A 16219-nucleotide genomic window follows, 5' to 3' on the forward strand; every position below is an offset into this window, starting at 1 on the left:
TGCTGCAGCGGAGAAATTCAGGATGGGTATTTGATGCTGTAAGAGGTTGATGGTGGTGGTCAGGAAAGGTGGGCATTGGTGATCAGGCAAGGTAATGATGGGGCAAAGCTAACAGTAGTAGGAGTGATGGAGGTGGCATCAGCAATAACAGACACATTAAAACACAACTGAATCGTGGAGGGATTTCTAGGAGAGAGAGAATGACTTTGGGGCAATGGCTGTGGCAAAATATGGTGGTGGTGTGGGGGGGAAAGGCAGGTAGTAATTGTCATGCCAAAAATGGTGGCAGCAGCAACACAGCTCCCGTGAAAGCTTTGATAAATGAGAGCTTGGAAGTGGGGGATACTTCAGAGGCAGGGAAGGGGGATATTTGGTCAACTGTGGAAGGCCATACAAAAGGACTTTGATATATACATGCAAGTTCCATAATAGTGTGGATTATTATGCTTTGGCAGTCTAACCCCAGTTAATGGTATATATGCTTGCAAAATTCTTCTGGCTGAATTTCTGGATCTGGAATTCTGGATTACCTAATCTGTTTCAAAAATGAAACTGAAGTATTGGGGATGCTCCTTTATTTTATTTATGAACATTTTTACATGTGTGTGTATGTGTGTGTGTCTTCAAATGGCCTATTGACTTATGATGACCCCGTGAATTTCATGGGTTTTCTTAGGCAAGAAATACTCAGAGGTGATTTTGTCAGTTTCTTTCTCTCAAATAAAGCCTACAGCACTTGGTATGCACTGACAATCTCCCATACAAGTATTAACCAGGGCTGAGCCTCCTTACCTTCCAAGATCAGACAGGATCTAGTGCCTGTATACCATGGATTAATAACATGATTGCTTTAAGCAGAAGAGGTTGGCGACTTGTTGCCCTCAACATGCTGTTTAACTCATTCTTGGATCCCTGATTTTGTTCAAGCTTATTAGGGGTGATGGGTTACCTTTATTTTTTATTAGGGCTGATGTAGTTTAAAAATATCTGGAGACTGATCAGTTGCATACACCTGATGCGTGGAGGAAACTTAAAACCATAAACTATTTTAAAATGAAAAAAACATAAAATAAGGTGAAGCGTGCAAATTATTTGAAGTGCATTTTCTTGTAATTCCTTTTTTTGTTCTCCAGTTGTTCCATCACCTCACCCCCTGAATTTACCCACGAACCTATTCTACTTGATTCATTTTATTTCTATGAGATTTATAAGTGACCTTTCATTACACAGCATGCATGGTGGCTACTTCTCCCAGGTTTCCTTTCTGTGCCCCCTTTCACTAGTAACATATGACTACATCTGCCCTCGGATGTTTTCACACCTGAGCAATTATGTTGGCCATTAACATTCCAGCATTCCACACCATAACATTTTGGCAATGTGGTGAATGGAGATTTGAGGGGAGGCAGAGAGAGTAGGGGTCATTTTCATAAAGCAAAAGCCAGAGCCACAAATACCTAGGAAAGTTTTTAAAACTGCAGCCTCTTGTTCCTTTCTTCCTCAGTCATATTCCCCCCTCCTTTATTGAGTGTCTCTGTTTTGTTTTCCAAAATGAGAAAGGCACTGTTTTCCCGACTGCTGCTATTGTAGCACTTACAGGATAAGATCGGCCACCTTGAATGAACAGAAAACAGTTACATGTAAAAGTAATGAAAACATCAGTGATTATTGTAATGAGAAGCCTCAGTTGAAGCATTAAATGCATCTCTCGTTCCCAAGGGCACCACACTTGATTCCTATGCGCAGCTCTCTGCACAGCAGTGTAGAAGCATAGGACAAAATTCTCCACTGGACTCTCTCTCAACAGGTGCAGCTTTGGTAATCCAAATAGTGCATATGAGGACAAAGAACCTTCCCTGTCCTCTCGTGACTCCCGCCTTTCTTGGAAATGGTCCACAAACACTCTCACAGTGTTACTATCTTCTGCCATTTTGTGGCACAGCCTAGTTCTATATAGAAGGCAGACATAGAATATTGGGGTATCTTCTCCCCCTTCTTTTTTGGCCCCCACCTTGAATTCTTTGCTTTTTTTCTGACTGAAAACAAAAAAATGATTAGCTGAGGCGATCATTCCAGAACTGGAATTTCTCTCTCTCCTTCTCTGGCTGTTTCAGGAATGTGCCCAGACAAGCTACAATAATCTCTTTCAGATGCTCTTTAGTCACACTCTTCTCTTGTGTACACACTGCACAGCTACGTGCTGCAGTGGATAAATTAGGTAGCTTTTCCCATCTCTGGAAGTCTCTGAAAGTAGATAAACACATACATTGACTAAAGCCAATTCTCTCATAACAGTGTGGCTGGAAAGACATTAAACTATAGAAAAGATCCCTTTGCATAGGTCACATACTGGTGATTAGGTGGATATACAAACCTGCCAACACTGGATTTTGATCATCTAATTTGAGCTCCAAATTTGAAATTGACATTAACATCTCTTGAGTGTTTTGACTGTAGCCAGCATCAAATGAGCTTTCACAAGCCTATAATCACTTAAAACATTATAAGATCACTAGGAGATTACAATAAAATAAACTCCAGTATGAACCAAGCAAGCATCACCATAGAAACTGATAAAAGATTGACAAGAGACAGAAGAAGAATGGCATGATTAGGGCTTTAATCTAAAAATGTGTTTAACTTTTGGAAGTCCATGTAAGGAAAAAAACATCTCCCCACTAATACACCCCAGTGGCCAGCTTTGTCCTTAGGAAAGGATGTCCAAAGAGTTTTCCTTATTGTGACTTTGGGGGATACCTTATATGCAAAAAGTTTCTTTGGATGAGGAACAGAACATGAGACAAATTTATTCATTATATTCTTTCACACAGAGGTTGGAAAAGTTACTTTCTAGTCAACAGCTCTCCAAAATTCACACCAACATAAGCACATACTGGGAGCTTCTATGAGCTGTAGTCTAAAAGGTAACTCTTCGAAACTCTAACAAGTAACTTTACTGAATTCTGCTTTCTTCATTCTTCTTCAGGTTTCAAGACCTTGCCCAGACTTCATCTTAAGAATAGAAGCCACAGGCACATGTATGGATTATTCTGATGACAAAAAATAACAAGAGCAATACAAGTTATTAGTAGTCCACAAAATGGATTGCAAGTTTTTGTTACTGATTCTGGTGATTGTTCTGGTAAATAGTTTGAAAGATACTAGCACAAGCAAAAGGAAACCATCAAGTGGTTCTTTTCAAAAAGATTAATGATAAATTTTGCATCAGTCTTTGCGTAGTAGACCTCATTTTTGTCAGAGTGACATACTGGACTATTCAAAGTTAAGTTGCCGTCAAATCCCAGTACTTACATATGGAAAATTACTTGCAGCACTCAAATAGCACTGCTTGGAATGTTATTTCTACCTTGCTGTCCCAAGGTATCACCTTTCAAAATGCAGTTTTCTTGGCTGCTGAAATTTCACACATGCATAAACACACACAAAGATTCTGCATTGCTCTTTTACCTTAATATTAAATTATGATCGGGGAGAAAAGCCACTGTATTGGTTTTTCTGCTTCACTTAAAAAAATTAGAATATAACAGAAGTGAAAAGCCTGTAGTACTTACTATACATATTTAGTTCGCACTGGATTCAGTGTGGCTGACTTCATAGAACTACTATTGTTTTTAAAAGCCAATACTGCTAATCTGATTGCTTGCACAATGAATTCCATATGTTAAATAGTTTGTTGTTGTTGTTGTTGTTGTTGGGTGCCTTCAAATTGTTTCTGACTTATGGTGAACCTATCATAGGGTTTTCTTGGCAAGTTTCTTCAGAGTAGCTGCTGCAAAAGTGAGGTTCTATTAGAAAGGTTGCATTAGAAAAATTCATAGGAAGGGCTTGCTAAATGTTCCAGTGTGACTTGAATTTCCCTGTGTTCCCTTCTACTCACATGCACACACTACAAGAGTAAATAGGTTTTTTTGTGGTTTTTTCAGGCTATGTGGTCATGTTCTGGAAGAGTTTGGTCCTGACGTTTCATCAGCATCTGTGGCTGGCATCTTCAGAGAATTTATCTGAAGATGCCAGCCATAGATGCTGGTGAGATGTCAGATATAAACTCTTCTAGAACATGGCCACATAGCCCAAAACACCCACAAAAAACTATGGATGCTGGCCATGAAAGCCTTCGACTTCACAATATAATATAAATGTGTCTCTACACATTTCTAATATTTGTCTGTGAATATCTGAAGAGTTGCCTATTTCCATTGCAGCTATCTATGTCCTCTTCCTATTTACCTCAAACAAGCCTAGGTCTTTTCTAGGTCCTTTTTTATTTTTTATTATTTGAAGCCAAGGATGTGTATGACTGGTATGGGAGGGTTTCTTTATAAGAGAGAAAATGGTTAGGATTAAGTACCTTCATCCCATTCTCCATTTTGACCCTGCCAGATTATCTTCAAAGTTTTGCAATGGGACAAAGGAAATATGAGGCAGGAAACTTGTGTTTGCCTCATGAAATGATCTTACAGCAGCAAACAGGGTTCTGTTGCAGAGGGGATCTGTTAAACTTTAAAATGTCACTGGAGTAAACAAATCAAGATTGGTTTTGATCTTCACAGGAAGGATGTGTGCAAACTGAACACATTCAGAAACTTGAATATCCAGGTACAAAGTGTGAAACATTTTTATTCGTCACCTTATTTTATTTTTTTATCCTGATTTCCTCTAAATATGAGATGCAAAATGGCTATTTAAAACCACAACACACTGGACAGCAAACATGAAAACACAGTTTGTAGCTTGCTTTTCTTGAGCTTGTACTAAAAATCCCTGACTTTGATTTTATGTGTTTGAGCAATGATTTAGTGAAAAGCTAAGGGGGAAAATGAGATTAACTAGGCACAATTGAAAAAACCTGTAAAGATAAGCTAGGGTGCTAAAAAAAAACACCAAGTATATAGAGCTAGATCCCATGTACCTGATGTGCCAGATTCAGTCCAAACATTCACACAGTCTATACATTTGTATGTTGTCAAACATAGGCTTTCCTCTGCGGCCCAGATCCAGTTCTGTCCAGAGGAAGGTCAGGAACAAATATCTGCAGAAACAATTATCTAAATCATCAGCTCCTCTAGATGGGAGGAAAATATCAGGAAGAAGCTGTATTTATTGCTGTAATTCTTCTTGTTGTTGTTTTTAAAGAAAATATCCAATCAATGTTTCTGTTGTTCCAAACTAATTTCTGGAAATTCCTAACATCACCTGGAATGTTTCATTTCCATATTCAAGTGAATTTCTTTTTCATTCTTAAACACACCAGAACAATATATTCCTGTCTGTTTTCCTCTCCCTATCTTCTTTTTTAGAATCACAGTGCAATAGTGCATCATTGCAATGGCACTTTTCTACTATAATCCTTTTTTAAAAATCAGCTCAGCAAACCATGTCCCATTTTAAAAAAAGGAGTCCCAATGTATATACAAGGAACTGCAACAATCCAGTGCCCAAAGGAATAGAATGAGTGGACCAGAGGTGATAACAACTAACAGATTTTGGAAAAACACAAGGAGCTAGACTAAGAATATTTGTACATCTTGAGAGTAATCTGGAAAAGCACTGCAACATTAGGTGAAATTAAGTTGGTAGTCTCAGTTAAACTAGACCAAATGGATCAATACCTGGATGGTAATTCAGCACTTATATAAATCACATTGATGGATCTACTCTACTTGGGATTAGGGATACAAAAATGCTTGTTAAAGGTCACATCCTTGACAAAACAAGAGAGGGAGTCTCAATACTTGGTTTATCTCACCGAGGAAAGGGAGAAGAGCTGGAAAATGCTTCACTGTTTGTTTTTGGCAAAATATACTGTATTGGTGCAAAAATATGTGGTGTTGCTGCATAAAAAATACATGTTTATACAGAAAATGCAGCCATGAGAAAACTGATGAAATTATTTGTTCTTGCTTGGGATTAGCATTTAAAGCCTTTATCTGCAATCCTACACATCAGGGCTGGACAACTGCAACAGATCTGAAGGCCACTTTTATATCTCATGACCATTTATGGGCCACATGTGCTATTTAGTTGTGGCATCACAACTGACAGAAGGCTCACTTGACCAATCAGCGAGCAGGAGCGAGAGTTCTTCTGGAAGCTTCTAAGAGAAAAAGCCTCTGAGACAAGATGACAGTTGGAGAGTGACAGAAAGAGAGAGGCTTCGGCAGTTAGTGGTTTCTACAGTGAGAATTCGAAGTGGATATATCTCCCTTGAGTTAGTCTTACAGGTTAGGAAAACTGTAGTGTTGTGCCTACAGCAAGAAGGCATAACTCTGGAAGATAATTTATGCTAAGCTAAGACCTGTAACTATGAGCTTGTACAGACAGGCCAAAATAACGCTGCTTTGGGTCACTTAGGAGGTATGCTGTTTAAATGATGTATGTGTCCTAAGAGGCCAGAAGCCACACCAAAGCCACGTTCCAGTCCTAAGGACTGGAGCACAGCTTTGGTTCAGCTTCTGGCTTTTTAAGATGCATGTGTCATTTAAACAGCATGCCACTTAAGTGACCCATAGCAACTTTATTTTGGCCTGTCTGTATTGGCCCTCTATTTCAAACCATCAAGGCTGGCATATTACATCAAGCTATCAGTTAGGTGAGAATGTGTCATATTAGAACGTTTGGGCCTTATTTATTATTTTTCTGGTTGCTTTTATGAAATGAATACTTTTAGAATTACACATATTGTACCTGCAAGGCCTTAGGATCTTGCATGATTTCTATCTTTTTGTTCTGTTTGTTTAATTGTAATAAATACTTCCTTAAATGTATCTGCTACTTCAACACTCCTATACACGTGTCCTAGCTCAGTTGATGCTTGAGAAAATTAGCAAGAAGTAGAACTAGATGTCCTTAACAATTCCCAGTGTATGTTAAGGGAAATCCAATACGAATTCACTGGGTGGTGGCAGCATGATTTGAGGATCTCCAGAGGTCATCTTCAACTCCACAAGGAGTAGGAACATAGACCAGGAGACTCAGGGAGAAACTAAGGATCTGCTGGGACTAAGAGCCAAGGCAGACCTGCTGTTTGGCTACTTAGACCACATGAGGATCATCACAGGGGAACTGAACTGTGGTCTTCAATGTTGTAGTCCAATACTCAAGCAATATACCATGTCGGCTTACTCTGTTATACATACTTACTTGGAACTAAGTCCCACTGATATCAATACAATTTCCTTATGAGAAAATGTGTCTAGTCTAAGGTTGTTTTCTCTGAGAAATGTTTAATTTTATAGCAAACATGTTTTCATACGATGAATCCCAGTCATGGCAAAATCAGTGGAAACCAGGTTCAACTTGAGATTCACAAACCTCACAGGAGTTGTAATTTCCCACTTCACTTTTGTATGTATCTCAGCCACAGTGGGGAAAAAAATGAAGCACACTCTGTGCAACTAATATTCTGAATTTGAGCTATGCAAGTTCATTTCTTTCTTTTACTTCATGTTGCATGTGAGTGATCAAACTGTGGGGAAGTTCGATGTTTGCATGGAGTCACTTCTGTCTATAAGCCTATTTTGAAGCTCAGGATTTGAAAGAGCAAACTGTCCTGGTCTGCAACCTGCTTGGGGTGGGGTGGGACATCTAAAAACAGCTTGCTCGTGATGGAGTAACATCAGGCTAGTTGAATTTAGCAATAACATCCAGAGCACAGCAGGTGCCTGTGCATTATGAAACAACAAAAAGCTTTCTTTCCACTGCTGCCTTCTCACTTCCCTCATATCTGTCAGCTTGACTAATGTCAACATCAACATTATCTTTGGTCATTGCACGATAGCCCTAAACTTTTTCTATTTTCTTTAGTACAACTAAATAACTAAAGGTTCATTTATTCATGAGAAGCCACATGCACTTAGTTCAGAAAGTAGAGAGCTGTGACAAGAAGTTCATCAGTTCATTGGGGGTATAATCAAATGTCTGAAGACCATGAAATCTTAAGGATGACCTATTGTTCGCTTAGGCAGCCCAAGTTCAGTAGGGCTTACTAAGGATCACAACCTCTTGTACTCATTTCACTGAAATTTAAAATTGCCAGGTGGCTTCATAAAAGCTGTTTGTGTATGCTTCTGTCATTCATGTTGCCTGCACAACAGTGATAGAGGAGAGCCTCTCTTAGTAGTTACCAGAGGAGAAGTCTCTGTTCATCCCTACTTATGGTAGGAACTACTCTCTTAAATGGAACACTCCTCTCAGCTTGAATCTGCTGTATACATCCCTCATGCCTCAGCCAAATCTATTTGGCATGACTCAAGGAGAAGGGAACAAATTAATAGGCCCCATAGGTGAGGTACAGGGGACAGATGATAACTGAGAGGCAGATTCAAGTTAGCCACTCAAACATGTTGCAATATCTAGCATTGCCATCCATATAAGAGAGCCAGTGTGGTGTAGTGATTTGAATGTTGGGCTAGGACTCTGGGAGATAAAGGTATGGATCTCTGTTCAGCCATGCAGACCTGTAGGGTGATCCTGGAATAGTCCTCTCTTTCAGCCTAAGAGGAAGGCAGTGGCAAACCTCTGACCATAAATCTTTCCAAGAAACCCCATGGTAGAATTGCCATAGGTTGGAGTGAACTTGAAAGCACAGCATCACCACCATCATCATATAAATGAGTCCTCAATCATGAATCGTGCTTTGTTTTGTGAATATAACTTGTTTATCTTAATTTTAATTGAAACATACAGCACCCCCCACCTTTCTTGCTTTGAATACTGTATAACTTTTGTGGAATGGTGCATTCCCCTGCAGGGAGTTACCAGGGAATCACAACATCACCATAGAAAATGTTTCTCTGATAAACCCTGGAAAGAGTTGTAGCCCAGGTTATTAAAGTGATATAGGCCTATTACAGACAGCCAAAATAAAGCTGCTTCGAGTCACAGTGGAGGTATGGTGTTTCAATGATGCATGCGTCCTAAGAGTCCAAAAGTCACACCAAAGCCACGCTCCAGTCCTTAGGGATGGAGTGTGGCTTTGGTGCGACTTCTGGACTCTTAGGACGCATGCATCATTGAAACACCATACCTCCACTGTGACTCGAAGCAGCTTTATTTTGGCTGTCTGTAACAGGCCATAGTTACACTATTCCCTTGGCATCCTCTCTCAAAAAGAGCAAGAAAGGGAGAGGCAAAACCTATCCCATTTGTATTTTAGGTCCAAGTGATTCCTTCCAGAATGCAGCAAAATATTTCAAATAAAAATCTAAAACCAAGCACTAGTTCTACCTAGAGTAAACATGATAAATCAGGCATTCAGTGGTACGTCAACACTTGTGTAAATTAATGGATCTACTCTACTTGGGAACAGAGTTGGAATTTAAGCCAAAAGATTGAAAGTGTCTGTCCTCAGTTTGAATTCCACCTTTTATTCAGCTGTAGGCCTTCCTTGCAGCCTCTAATGCCATTATGTTACATCAAAATAAGGCACCTTTGTACAGAGGGAGCAGGCATGCTTGCTTCTGACTTGGTAATGCTGTGCGTATGGCATCCAAGCCCCTTTCTACTGCTGATTAAACCTCTAAAGACTACAGCAAAATTTCCGCCTGACTGCTGGTAAAGAAGCAGGCTAGCACAGTGTGTACCAAGGAGATCTCTTGAAGAATTGCACGTTAAAGTTGCTGCATTTATGAATAAAGTAGAGCATTATCATTTTTAATAGGAATTAAAACAGCTAGAGGGAGAAGTAGGGCAGTGCTGCGATCAGTGCAAAGGAAAACACTCTAACCATTTTAATTAACTGTATTTTAATAGCTTTGGTTATAATTGAATAATTTAAATACCAAGGGGAAACACTTAAATCTCCTAAAAGCTTTCTTTTTATTTACATTTTAAATACCAGTCTTGGAGAAAGAATGATAGAAGAAAGGCTGAGAAGAAGATGGAGGGGAGGGGAGTGCTTCTCTTATTCCTGCAGCTGCCAGGCTAACAGGAAGTATTTATGGGATCTTAGTCACAGATCTACAACAGCTCAAGACCAAGGCCTAATGAGTTCCCTCCTCCTCATCCTCCTCCCATGCAGAAAATATTACACAATCTCTCGGTGGTATTACCCTTGACTTGTAGAGTCATAAAAAGTGTATGGGGGTGGGAATGTGAAAAATAAGGATAATCAACAATCCAGTTTCTCACTAAGGCAACAAAAAGAAGGAACATCAACATGGGAAATGGAAGCATAGAACTGATACAACAGCTTCATTTCACTTGATAATGCCCATGTTTTGATATTACCATACATTTTGACTCTGTTCCTCTATATTGTATTGCAGACAAGGCCCCATGCGTGGGTAGAGAGACATTAATCATCTCCATGGACAATGACACAGAGGACAAGTATCATGTGGCATTAAACTACTTGGCCTACACCAAATATAACCCTTGTCACACAATCCTAGTGTGGCCAGATGCAAAAAACCCAGAAAGGGTCCACAACGTTTTTAATCACTGAGTGGAAGACAGAATAGCAGCAGACATGGCTTCTTATGCAAGCTTACATTTGGTGAGATTTCTCCTTTTAAACAACTATTTAAGATGCATGAGACCCATCTTTTTTTTGTAGCTGGATACAGTACATAACCCCTTATTCTCAGCTCCTCGTCTTATCCTTTTCCCTTTATATATTCTCCTTCCATATAAGATAGCAGGCATACAACAATTATCATTAAAATGTAATTGAACTAACTATAGCAATAAAATCAATTCAAAAATAAAACCAGTTCAAAACCAGTGCAATACATGCTTAAAAGCTCTTACTTTGGAAACAGTTCCCCAAAGACTGCTGGAATATAAAAGTTTTTATGAAAAGACAGCAAGAAAGGGCTGTTCCAGCTGCCCATGGCAGGGAGTTCCAGAGCCTAGTTGCAGCCACTGAGAATATCCTTTCTTGGGTCCCTGACAAATGTGTCTGTGAGAGGGGTAGGTCTGAGAGCAAGGATTCTCCTGTAGTTCTCAGGGTCTTGGCAGACTCATATGGACCAAAACTATATGGAGCTTTAGCGGTCAAACCCGGCACTTTGAAACCCAGAAACCCAGACTATTTGTCGGTGAAGCTGTTATTGGAAGCTGTTGTGTGTTCTGTATAACCATTCCAAGTAAACAGCCTGACTTCAGATATTTGGGGCAGCTGGAGTTTCTGAACTCTCTCCAAAGACAGTTCCCCATACATTACAGGAATCAAAATGGGAAGGCACTATCTGCTTTATCACACTAGCAGGCAAACATATCTAAATGAGAGTTAAACTAGAGAAAACTAGGAAATGCCTGAAGTTTAACACACAACTTTTTCTGGTTTTCTCTAGTTTAACTCTAGTTTAAATCCCGTTTTCCTGCTCCTGTGATCAAGCAGTAAGTGTCTAAATGGAATGTGTGTCACCATGGCCAGATCAGAAATTTGGGCATTCAGACTCAGAGATGAATCCAGGAATAACTGCAAGTTGTGAATTTACATATTCAGGAGGAGGGTAACTCTATCAGCACAGACTATATTCCTGTTTCTTGATCTACTTTCTACTGACCAGGAATAACTTTGTCTCCTCTGGATAAAGCTTCAGTTGGTTCACTCTCATCCAATTAATGATTTAGAACCAAAACAGCTTCCTCAGAATTTAATGGAAAACAGAAAGTTGGATGTCAGCATCATACTGGTGGTATCAAATCTTCAGACAACATCTCCCAGCAACTTAATGCATATGCTAAAGAGCATGGAGAACAAAAAGTAACCCAAAGGGACTTCACAGGCCAATGGCCGAGGCACTGAATAAGAATCCCCCAAAGCCATTTTTGAGTTCCACAAGGAGAAATAGCACCACCAAAGAATGGTTCCACTAAGTCCAATCCCTTTAATGTGGCCTAGAAAATTACCATCATTGAAACTGAACACCACTTAGAGGCCCTACCTCCATCCAGTTCTCTGAAAAAATTGTCTACCAAGATAACCAAAGACACCACATCTTGGCCTAAAACCAAGTTGATATGAAGCAAGATTATTTGTCTCATCCAGGACCCCCTTTATGTTTGTTGTAAAAGTTTATAAAACTCTTCCTGCAGTTGTTACTCATCCTAATTTCAATCTTTGGATGCAAATATAATTTCTGGCTTAATCCTAACAGAAAACACTGGGCTGTCCTCTACACATCTACTTAGAAATAAGTTCCTATTTTTGGAAGCCTGTTGGTGCTCTTTGCCAATAGGTGGCAAGAGAAAGAGCATGGTCATAGTAGCAGTGAAGGAAGCCAGGCATTGGAGAAATAAGCTGCTAGGAGTTAGTAAGTTTTGTGCCCCCCCCCCCCCCCATCACATCACCATTGCTGGACAATGCTGGAAAAGATACAGTTGCTACTATAATTGGCCAACATGTTTCTGGCCATGAATTCAGAATTTACTCCCATGTAAGTGTGTATAGTCTGCTACTGTGTAGTATTTGTATTGTTCAGTAGGTACTGCTAACACCACATTAAGGCTTTGTCTGCCCTGGCCACTGCATTCCAAGGGTAACCCAGAATATCCTGGCCCTACATTTGCCTAAAGTCCTTAGTAGAAATTGTAAAATTAATAGTTACTTTTAAACTGCAGCTGCAATGCAACTAACAATTTTGGGAGCATCCTGGGACTATAATATAGCTAATTATTTTTTGAAAGTGACTTTTCAAGCAATATGAGAAATTCATTCCTTTTGCCATTCTGACTGCAGAATATGATAAGTTAGTCCAAGTCTCTAGGAGAAGTACTGATATGCATTCCACAAAGGAAAATACTTTTTCTCAGAGGGAAAAAGTGAGACAAGGGCAACCAAGCAAGAAGATTTTCCTAGGGAAAAAAAAAAATAAGTGCTCCATTCTGTAGTAGGGGAAAGTCTCATCCAGATGTTTTTCATTTCATACAGAGTCTCATATGAAATACAGACAATGAAAACAATCCTCTTTGTATGAACTCTCATAATTTAATTTAATTTTAAACAATTACAAACTATTACTTTTAAAAACCTCATCTCTGTTTGTTTGAAATTAACATATATCATGTGATAGACAGCTCAGGGAAGTAGCTATAACATCATGGCATTATTAGTTGGGAATCTCAGCGGTGTCTTAATAATATAATCTTATTCTTGTAGAAAGCCTTTACCAGCACGGACACCTTGGAGACAGTTGCATCTCTCAGTTCTGACTTCTCCGTCCCATGCTTTCTACAATAGGTCCTTGTGATATTTTGACAAAGGAATGAGCTGGTAATGCTACTTGAGGGAACTCCTGTAACTGCAGTGTTCTCAGGTCCACACAAAACTGCTTTTTATATGGGAAGCTCACGAGGCAGGAGAAGATATCTGAAACATTTATTTATATATAATTATAACTAGTGAAGAATTTCAGATTGCCTTTTCCAAATTATAGTTGGTATTCATTTCAGAGATGGGCTTGTATAGATGGAAAAATATTCAAAAACTCTGGGAAAATGCTTGTGTTTCTCAAATGTTAGAAAATGCTGGTAAGGAAAAAAACTTGAACTGACAAGAATAAACACATGAATATTCTGACAAGCATATTGAGATACCCAAGACGTTTTGCATAGAAAACAGCATTATTATTTTTGCACAGGAAATAGTGTTTTTGCACAGAAAATAATATTTCTATTATAAATATTGTCTTCTGTGCAGAAGCTGTTTCCTATGCAAAAAAAGAGCATTTTCTTTTTGCAAAGGAAACCACATTTTCTGTACAGAAAATTCTATTTCTTTCAACCCCTCCCCCCCAAAAAAACCAAACAAACTAAAACCACATGTGAATTTTGTATAGAGTAAAATCTCAACTGTGAATAGTCTTAGAAAACTGTGAAATTTGGAGATTTTCACACAGTGGGAAGAAAACCACTAAAATTATTCATTGTTTTCAAGAAATGATTTCAACACCTTTTTTGTCACAATCAAAACAAGGCATTATAAAATTGTGGCTTGTCTTGGATACATTTAAACATGCTACAAGATTGGGATATCTCTGTTGTGATCAGTTGTTGATCACTCCATTTACAGTGAAGCTACTTCCTCTGCACTAGCAACAATCACATCCTTCTAAGATAAATGTAGGTCATGACATGGCCTTCATCTTCCACATTTACATACCACCACTGTTGGGTTGCCTTGAATCAAAGAAGCTTCCTTTGGAAGACACATCTTGTGCTTCTAACATAAGTGATATGCCTCAGTTCACCCACCCGTTGGTCGGGGAGCTTTGGTAAGTCCCATGTTATAGGATGTTTCCACCGCCATCGCTGGAAAAAGGAACATTGGTGATCACCTGTGATATGTTCATTTTCAGCAATGTAGGTGGGAATATCCTTCCCACCCAGAACCGAGGAGGCTGTTTCCCTTGGCTCTGCAAGGGTGGTTGGTAGTTAGTTATTTTTAGTTTGACTTTATGATAGTTTCTATTTATCACACTTATATTTACATTGAATGCTCTCTGAGTTTGTTTTCTATCATTGACTATAATATTGACTGAAAGATGGTGGGGGTTGCTCCCTCTGGTGGCGACTCCTTCAAGTCTGTTTTTTCTGCCTATTTAGTAGCAAGAGATGGAATCAACCCATGTTATAGGATATTCCCACCTACACTGCTGAAAATGAAGATATCACAGGTAAGAACCAATGTTCCTTTTTCTCTGAGAATGATATCAGCTGACAGAATTGCAGCTCTAGTGCAGCCCTATGCATGCCTACCCAGGATGCCTATCCAATTCAAAGGAACTTACTAGTAGGTGTAGTAGGTGTGTTGAGGAGTGTGGGCTTTGTTGTTGTTGCTGCTGCTGCTGCTGCTGCTATGTACCTTCAAATCATTTCCAATTTATTGCAACTCTATCATGGGTTTTCTTGGCAAGATTTGTTCAGAAGAGGTTTTTAAATTGCCGTCCCCTGAGGTTGAGAGTATGTGACTTGCCCAATTGTTTTTTAAAAGAAGACCCAAGACTTCCTGAATTGCAAATTGAAATCCAAAACTGCATAGAATTCTTCAGGTTTTCATGCATATGAGAGAACACTGAAGGACTTATTTGTTCTTGTCTGTGAAAGCAAAGAACATGAATATTTAAATCCCTGTAAGATCTATAGGATACATTAATAAAACATTGCTGTGCCTCATATGTCTCAAATGTTAACATCATATTCCTTGAATGAAATTTGAATGTTTTAAGAAGTGACAAAATAAGTAAGGAGAGAAGCCAGAATGATGAACGCTAACAGTTACTCACATTTTAGAACTGCAGATCTCAGATTGTTGTCTCCTGACTGGGATATTCTGGGAACTGCAGCCCAAGAAGTATTTTTTCTCATCTCTGGCAAAACTATGTAGTGAAATAAACAGAAATTGCTCTATTCAAAACCACAGGTTTTCAAACAATGTTGGATTTCTGTTTTTCCCTGGTATGAGAGTCTTCTCTGTAAAACACACACACACACTGTTTTGACTAACATTTTGATTGATTAATAGAAACTTTCTCCAAAGCCATAAGGCATGAGTCACCACTAGGACTGTTTCACTATGTCCTTCCTTCCTTCCCTCAATGAAAAAAATATATAGAAAAAACAAATACATACCCCAACAAAGTTGAATTAAGTGATAAAATTCTGGTGCTGCTAGAAACACATGAAAATTCAAAGGAAATCTATGTCTGTCTAGGTAATCTCTTCTTTGACGTAATGATCATGCAAGGCAATCTATTTCTTTTCAATAAGTGGCAGTGGGAATTAAACAATAGTTATCAGAAACTGGCATCATCTCCAATGACACAGCTGGTAGGTGTGGGTGGCATTCATTAGATGATGCTTTCTAACAAACGATATGCTGAAGCCCTGACAAAATAAATGCTTCAGTTCATTATCCATCATTTATTCTCTGCCAGTTGAAATTCATGTCATCCAAAGAGTGCCTTCAGTCATATCCTGACATCTGAAAAAATGTGGTACTGGATTCCTGATAACACTGTGAACAGTGGAGGCAGGAGAGAAACAGAAACAGCAGCAAGCCTTCTGGAAGCCATCTCTTCACAAGAAAGACCTAGGAAGCTGACTTATACCAAACCACCTACTTTCTCCTAGCTCAGTAGTATCCTCACAAATCTTCTTCAGTGTTATGCCATTCAAATAAATATACCAGAACAACATCAAAATTTTGCTTGGGATTTCAGTTCAGCCAAAATTGTGATAGCAGCTCTACTAG

This window comes from Sceloporus occidentalis, unplaced genomic scaffold (assembly GCF_023333645.1).
Source record: "Sceloporus occidentalis isolate IW3139 unplaced genomic scaffold, rSceOcc1.0.p SCAF_2, whole genome shotgun sequence".
Taxonomy (NCBI): domain Eukaryota; kingdom Metazoa; phylum Chordata; class Lepidosauria; order Squamata; family Phrynosomatidae; genus Sceloporus; species Sceloporus occidentalis.